The following is an 8292-nucleotide window of genomic DNA, read 5'->3' as shown; positions in this document are numbered from 1 at the left end:
ATCAATATTTTATGACTTGTGACTTCCAACGCATATTTTGTAGACAGATTTCTTCTATGTTTCTGTTTGGAGGCAAGACTGATGTACCTATTGTGTTACTCCGCAATGCTCTGCATGAGTGTAATGATGCGCATCTTAGCAAACGGCCAGGCCATTCTAGCACACTTCACAGACACGCTTTGTTAGTGTCTAGGAATGTCATAATTAGAGAATTTACAATAGGTCATCTCTAGTAACCAGGAGCTTCATTTCTTTCCTGTTCTGTTTAGTGGTACATTGACTTCTCTTTCTGCACTGGCCACCAAGTTCTTTCCCAAGATGGGAAGAAAAAGACTAGCTGCACTTCCACATCTTGCGGGATCATAAGGTATTAACTGATTTCTAATCCAATGCCAATACCAGTTTTCTGGTGAAAATCGTTCTACTTTTATTTTAAACAGGTCCTTTTGAAACATTTCTCTGCACCACTGTGATCCATTGGAAAGAAGGTGTAAGCACACAACACTGGGGAAAAAACATCTGCAAAGAAGATGAAAAATCTACAATGCGCAATCTTCCAGGCATCAGGGGGAGAAGGAAATGTACTGTGTATGGGGTTCTAGAAAAGAAGATAAATTCTCAACAACTGATCCCTATTTCTTCTGAATAAAATTGAGTGTTGAAACATAAGACTTCAGAATGGCTTTAACCAAGGAATACTGCAGACGAGAGGAGCCTGAGGGATGCACAAGAATTTTAGAAAAGGAACAAATAAACTATAGGTGGGCAATATCATGCAAAATCATCCTGAAGATGAATGACTAATGACTTTTCGATATCCTTTTAAAGACAGACAATTAAACCACATTTTTCAAAACTGAAAGTGCAGGGCTCAAAGACAGTAATGACTTGTGTGATTTTGGGGAAAACGAAGACCAAACTTCCAAAATTCTTGCAATTTTTCTGCATTCGTTCTTGAAAAAAGATTCCAACAACGTAAATTGCTCGACTTCTCAGAGTAAAACTTTGAGTTTGTGTTCTAATCAGATTCTTATGTCATGGACAGGGTGTTGCAGTGGATGTCAATCTGAATGCCATCCAACAGCATTTGTGTGTTGGAGCAGCGTGCCAAGCGTGGGTTTTTACGCTCCTGCCCCGTTCATCACTAGTAGGGGCTGCATCTGAAGTTTTGGATTCAAGTTTGGGCTTTCCATTTCAAAAAGGATGAGGGAAAACCTACAAGCACCCAGAGAAAAGACGCTAAGGTATACAGTGCTCTAGATAATACGTCTGTAAAGGAGAGTTGAGATAGCAGGTCTTGTTTAACCTTTTGTGAAGAAGTTCAAGGCATAATCTAACACCTGCCTAGCACTATCTGCAGGGGTGTTAGAGCCATACTCTTCTTGCTAGGGACAAAGAGCAGTTTGGGGTTTCAGAACTGGACACTAACAGCAGGGTGAGAAAAGCTTCCAAACATTCTGAAGCCCGTGTAGATGGCTGAATATCCATTACTGGAGGTCTTCACACCTTGCTAAACAAAGCTATGGACCAGCTTATCTAGCACTGGAAATAGTCTGCTTTGAAAGGATGCTCAGAACGCGGACCTTCGGAGATCTGTTCTAGCCCCCATGAAACCCACCATTCCACGGATTGCTGTGAATCCTCTTGCACGCAAGAGACTGAGACAGAGCTTAGTATTACAAGCATTTCCAGAAGCGGTGAACCAAAAATCAGTAAGTGGCAGCAGTGAATCATGTTGGACTGACATGCTGTATATACATGCATGCCAAGAACCAGTATGAGGATAATATCATAGCTGGAGACGTGGCTGCAGTCCACTTACTGTTTCTCTGAAAAATCACAGCTTTGGAGCTGGGACATTTCATTGCTGTTAAAATCTCTGAACATTTGTCATGAAAAATTTCTGCTCATTAATGCAATATTTTCGGAACAGGGTGAACTAAAATAGTTTTAACTCCACATTTCCATGTAAAATTTTTTCCTGAACTGTCAAATTACCCATGCAATGCTGTACAAATAAACCATATAGCATAGATAGTCACAAAGATATTTTTCCTTCCTTCCAGAGTGTATCCTAAAGTGATCTGACTCACTTTAGATTCTTGCAAAAAGTCCAGGATGTGAATGTTTATGTGAATTTGTAACCAGAAACATTTCTGATCACATCACCTTCAAATCTTCCTTTTGATCCTGAAACAGTTTTAGAAAAGTTCATCTTACTATCAACATTTCTCACTGCAAAATGATGCACTTCTAAGCTTCAGGAGTTTGAGACAATTTGTGGGTCACTGCAAGAGGTGGCTGCCAGGCTGTGTTAAAACAGTCTTCACTCACGAAAATCAGAAAGACCTGCCCTGAGCATTGAAGCATCAAACTGACTTCTAGATAAGTGCACAAGTGAGTGACTCTGTTCTGAACCTGCAGACTCAGACTGACCTACAAACGCAACAGCACCTTCTGCTTGCCTGGAAAGCATTTTTTAATTCCTGAATACATGCTGTGGACAAAATAAGAGCTGTGGAAGTGGCAAAAGCTAACAGAGTACTAATCAAATCTTTTCTCTAGTGTTCATAGGGGGCATAAGGCAAGCTTTCTATTATTATTATTTAATAGTACACTCATTCAGGAAATCACTTACTGCTGAATGACTGAGAGTGATGCCATACGAGGAACAAAACCAGCCAAGTCTTTCAGAATTACGTGGTATACTTAACCGCCCGATTTAATCCTATATTTCATAAGGGAGTCTGCCACTGCCCTAATCTACTTGAAGGGAATACCATTTTCTGTGTCTTTAATAGGTGAGCTCAGGCTTGAAGTTTCCCTTTGTGGATAGTGTGTGATCGCCAACACCCAGGAGAGCTACCCTGCACTGGCGAAAGATACAGCTGAAGCAAAGCGAAGTAAAAGACAGTAGATGATAAGCCTAGCATGTGAAAGTCAGGCAGGATTAGAAGCAAGAATAAAATCTGCTTTCAATACTATTGTCCAGGGACAAGCCGTGAAATAAGAAATCACCAACTGTTTATTAGTTCTTAAATCCATCCCGTTTTCTAGCCCTCTGCTCCTTTGTTTGCCAATTAACTAAAACCTGTACCTTCTCCTGACTCTCCAGCAAAAAAAATCCTGATGCTGTCAGTGATTTTCCCCACTCCACATGCTTCCTGCTAGAAAATGTTAAGTAAGGACACACACACGCGGCTGCACACACTCCTGTCAGGATGAAGATCCCTTTGCAGCAGCGCTCCTGCTCGCGCAGGGCTGAGGATCTCCAGTGGTCTGCCAAGAATGAGGGTAAGGAAAGGCATCAGAATGACCATCTGTTTGGCTGACCCAGCAGGGCAGGTGGTCCTTCTCTCATCCATATGGTCACTCTCCTATTAACTAGAGGTTGGGCAGGTCACAGTGACCTTCTTTTAAAAAAAAAAGAAAACAAAACATGGCAGAAACATTTGCTATGTCACTGGACCAACAAGCACAAATCTTACCAGCAGCCAATCTTCCTTACATTTCTGTTTTGCATCACTGTTGTGAGACCTAAGTGTGTTTGTGTTTATAAGAAAGTGAGATTTGGGAAGGAAAGGTTAAATGATAGAGAGACTCTGCCATAGAGAAAAGGGAAAAGAAAAGGAAGATACAGAGTCCTGGAGGGTGGGAGGCTGCAGAGAGAAACCAGAGAAGGGAAAGCCTTCTTTTTTTGTAGGTGTTTGAAGAGGTCAGGCAAGCAGCTGACTTGGACCCCCAAAGTTTGGAGGCTTATCCATCCGTCATTTTTTAACCTCTTGTCCAGCCCTGAATTAAATCTCTCTAAGGAGATCTATTGTTTAACATAAAGATTTCCCCGACAAAAAATGCTGTGCTGTAAACTGCAAAAGCTCACATTTTTCTTATGAGTATCCTCAAAATAATTACCATTTATGGCACAGATCTCTACAGTGTGATTACATCATATATGCCATTTCAAATGTGAATTTTTGGTGCTAGTCAGCTTAGGGTTAGATCACACTATCTCCAGCTGCTCAGGGAACACACAGGCAGGCACTGCTTAGGATGCTCACATATTTGCGCATACTTACACTTTGCTCTCTGAGAAAAAGCAGTATCTACTCGGATATTGTAAAAACAATAAGCCAATGGTGCATATAGGTCATGCAGTGGTGTTAAAAGGTGTATGGAGCACACCACTGTAGTTTAAGCACAGACTATACTCACCATACAGAAAGCTTTATCAAGAACAACCAACATGCTAGTTTATGTTTACCTCATTGGGCCCACCCGTAATTCATCATTATCTGATGTTCCAGAGTCTAATTGTGTTTCCTAGTCTCATTCCAGTTTCTAGTGCCTAAATCACAAAAGCTGTCACCATTCCTGGCCTCAGGATTGCATGTTTACAGAGAGTTGTCAGCAGAAAGACTGTGCAAATGATAACTTTTGAAAAATTGCTTTTGTTTTAATTCCTAAAGCTAGCTTACGCAGGCACAACACCGAGGTTTGCTTGCAAGACTAAAACAATTCCTACCTGGCTAACATCCAAAGGAAGATTTCTTCCTTATGTATGGCCTAGGTTCAATTTCTAGAGCTGATCCATTTTTTCTTTTGATAGTAACCATTTTAGTTTCTAAAAACTAAATGATTGTAAAGACAAGAAAAAAAATCCAAAACATCTAGAAAGAAATTAACTCCCCAACTAAATGAAGCATCTGTACACTTTATAGAAATAATAATGCTAATATTGAGAAATCATCTTTTATTTTATCCAGTCAGAAGTGCTTACTTAGGTGACTATTTATAGTCTAAATATCAACGCCTCTGGGACTGTCTGAGTTGTCCAGTCACCATCCTGAGTTGTCCCTCTACAGATTGTGTAACCATGAGGGATTTTATATACCTCCACACACCACAGTCGTGCCTCTTCCATCCTGCAGAGTCTTTATCATAAAAAGCTTTCCCTTATTTTTTGTCACCCTTTTTTCCACCTTTACTAATTCCGCTGTATTCTTTACAAAATGAAGGGGACAAGAACTGTATACAGTTTTAAGGAGACGGGGCTACCAAAGACCTAAGTCAAAGCTGAAGAGCCTTGACAAACATTGTTTGAAACTTAAAAGAAAAAGAATCCCCTATTTGTGCTGTACTGCTACCCACAGTGCTCTAAAATCAAATTTTATTACCTTTGTTCACCATTATTTGCTTTTATTATTAGCTCACGCTCACCATTTTAGACAGCAGAACTACTCTCCAAAATGTACAGACCTTCTTGCCAATTTTGACACAGCTGCAGTTATAAAACAATACAAGCAAAATGTTACTCACTCGTATTTATCTTCTGAAGCGAAATGTGCTTTTCCAGCTGTCTACGAAGTTTCACCTCTGCTCCATATTTACCAGTAGTGCCATTGTCAGCCAAAATAAAATGAGAATGCATACTGTTGAGCACTGTCAACTTACTCATTGGATTGGACATCGTCTGGTATGGTCGGACCACCTGCATTGTAGAGACAGAGGGGAAAAAGAAGTACTACACAGAAAAGATCCTCTGAACTAAATCAATTATAAGATACCAGCTGACAGGATGATACAGAAGAAAAAATCGAAGTTGTTTTAAGTATTGCACTTGAGCACTGCTGTATGTGTTTGTATGCGTAACGTAGAAAATGACCTTAGCACTTAAACTGGTGTGGCCACCTCTTGTAAAGACTGGCCTTTTAGGACGCAGACACCGCTTAGAGGGTTTTCCATGATAATCTGTTCCAGTAGTATCAACGGCCACTGTTCTTGGTGTTAAGTTCAGCTAATGGTCAGTCCTCCAGAGGTCTGTGTGACTACACACCCACTCTGTACAACCCTGTCTGTTGCTGTCTTTCAATAGACTTACCATAAATCCTCACCTCACCTGATCAAAATCTTCGCTTCTTCCTGCACGGGCCCTGAGCACCATGCCCCCTCCTCTAGCTCATTCAGAGCCACCAGCGCAAAAGGTCCTGTGCACACGCTCCAATACGTGTGAGTTCTGCTCTTGGGGAGGGGTACACATGGTATCACACTGTCCCGTTCCGAGCACAGTGCAAAGGCAGATGCTTGCATTCACACCAGCTTTAGAAGGTTTACATTCAGTGGGGAATGTGCTACACTCCCATTCATTAGTTTTCTTCAGGAGAAACTCTTCTGCAGACAAACAGAGCAAATCTTTGCAGCGTTATCCCACTCAGCCTCCAGAAGGACCAGACTATAGCACTGGGCCACGTCTGGCTGTCAGCTGCCTTGGTGGGTCTCCAGTGACACAAGTAAGACTGCACTGGTGCGGCAAAAGAACTGGTGTTATGTTGAGGGATGCTAGATGATCGGTCAACGGCATTTGGTAGAGATATTGTTACCTGTATCATTTATATATGTCTTATCTTTTTAGAACGACAAAACTGCTGAAAATTTGTAAAACGAAGACCTAGCTGAAAAAATGCTGAAGTGACTTGTTGAAAACTTGGTGGGCTATACTTTGACTCTATCCCATTTTCTTCACTTGGTGTTCTTCACTTTGCAAATCTAAAAGAATCTTGTGCTTTTTGATACACAACAGAAGTGTCCACTCAAGTTCTGACAAAAATGCTTGCAGACAGAAATATATTTTCTTAAGTTTTTTTCCCTTTGTGTCATTCTAAAGACGTCTTTAATTGAGACGTTATTTATAAATAATATGTGTTAGCAATTATTTGGCCAGAGATATATCTCTCTCCATTATTTTCACTTGCAAATGCTTGTGGCACTTTGGTCAACTCTTTTGCTGTAATGAACTGTGACAAAGAGGGTACTCCGTAAGTTGTTTGTCCTGCAAAAGGGAGGAAATAGGTCTGAGAAGACCAGGAGGGCTGCTGGCCACCAGCAAGGCAGTGCAAGTGCACATCACTGCAAGCACAGGTGAAAGCTCTGGCTCAAATTTCTTTTACACTGCTTCTCTTGATGCTTCATTCATAGAACACTTATTCTACAGGTGCACATAGCTTGACAAACATCACTATGTGGCTGGAACCCCTTCATTAATGAGCTTCTATAGGCACAGAAACCATCCATCCCATGTCACAGTCAGAAAGAAAAAAGAAGGTTCTTACTCACATGCTTAAGAATCAAAATCAATCTAAGCCTGTGGTTTGTCCCGGAGAGCCACACCTCTAAACTTCCCAACGGTGACAGCTTGATCTGCAGTTCTAATGAGCTGCAGCAGCAAAAGCTCAACACATCATTGACTCAGCAATGCTGCTGCAGGGCAGACTAGGAGGCTGTGCTTGGTTCTGTGCGTGCTGTTTAGCTACAAGGGGAATCTCATTATAATGAGTTTTACAGACATGAAAAAGAGAACACAGTTATTTTCAATCGCATTGTGCACAGCATGCACAGTTCAACAGCTGAAGTATTTTTTCAAATAATAAATTTGACAAACAATCCTGCCAGAGTCTTTTCCTGATTAAAAATAAGAAAAATCTTCAGGAAGGCAAGAAAATCCTAGGCTTTGAGGCTTTTTCCTTGAGGTGAATTGTTTTTCCACAACACTCAGCAGATTTTCAATTTCTCACTCTTGCAGTTCGTGTTCCTTTGTTCTTTTCAATCCCCTGCATGTTATAGGCAAGTTAAAAGGTTGGAAAAACTTTGACTTTAACGTCTTCTCACCCTCTTTCTGCATTGAGAAGAGGGAATAATGTTTCCTGGCATCTTTCTCTGCAGAACTGCAAGGACTCATTTACGCTCAAGACAACCCCTCTAAATATAGGTTAATGGATGTGACAGCAGCCATGCTGTGAAGCAGAAGTCACGCTGCATGGGCTGAAGGCATTCTGCCAACAGATGAGGAGCTGGGCTGACCCCAGCAGGTGCCCTTGCACCCTGAGGTGGCGTAAGTGTGAAATAAAAGCACTGCTATACTCTGCACTCTCCGTGGGCACGTGACGGTCAACACAGGGACAGCGCTTGAAACATTGCTGAGGGTAACTCACCATGGACAAGGAGCATGCAGGAGCATGGATCTGAGCAGTCTAGGTGAAGGCAGAGAATCTACAACAAACTTGGTGTGCTTTGAGAAGCAGCAGCAGAAGAAAGAGAGGTGTGCTGTGTGTCTCAATGTTCAGTGTGTGTCTCTAATGTTCACATTAAGCCTTCTCTTCACTGTTCTGGGGTACACCAGGGGATAGAGTAGTTCCTGGTTTAATTTAGAGGATCCTGGAAGCATCACGGTCCAATTTCTCTCTCTATGGTACAAATATGCCGGTCATCAGCTTTGCTCCAGGCATGCTTCGCACTCTG

The 8292-nt window shown here is 41.6% G+C and overlaps 1 pseudogene; it reads right to left on the bottom strand.

Annotated features, from left to right (window-relative positions):
* LOC104498812 overlaps positions 1 to 5941 on the bottom strand; it is a 20638-nt pseudogene extending 14697 nt beyond the window's left edge.
* Between the last annotated feature and the right edge of the window lie 2351 nt (positions 5942 to 8292).

The sequence above is a fragment of the Buceros rhinoceros genome, unplaced genomic scaffold, assembly GCF_000710305.1.
Source record: "Buceros rhinoceros silvestris isolate BGI_N320 unplaced genomic scaffold, ASM71030v1 scaffold2848, whole genome shotgun sequence".
In the NCBI taxonomy this organism is placed as follows: domain Eukaryota; kingdom Metazoa; phylum Chordata; class Aves; order Bucerotiformes; family Bucerotidae; genus Buceros; species Buceros rhinoceros.
The sequence above is the reverse complement of the archived record's forward strand: the minus strand, read 5'-3'. Positions and strand labels throughout refer to the sequence as shown.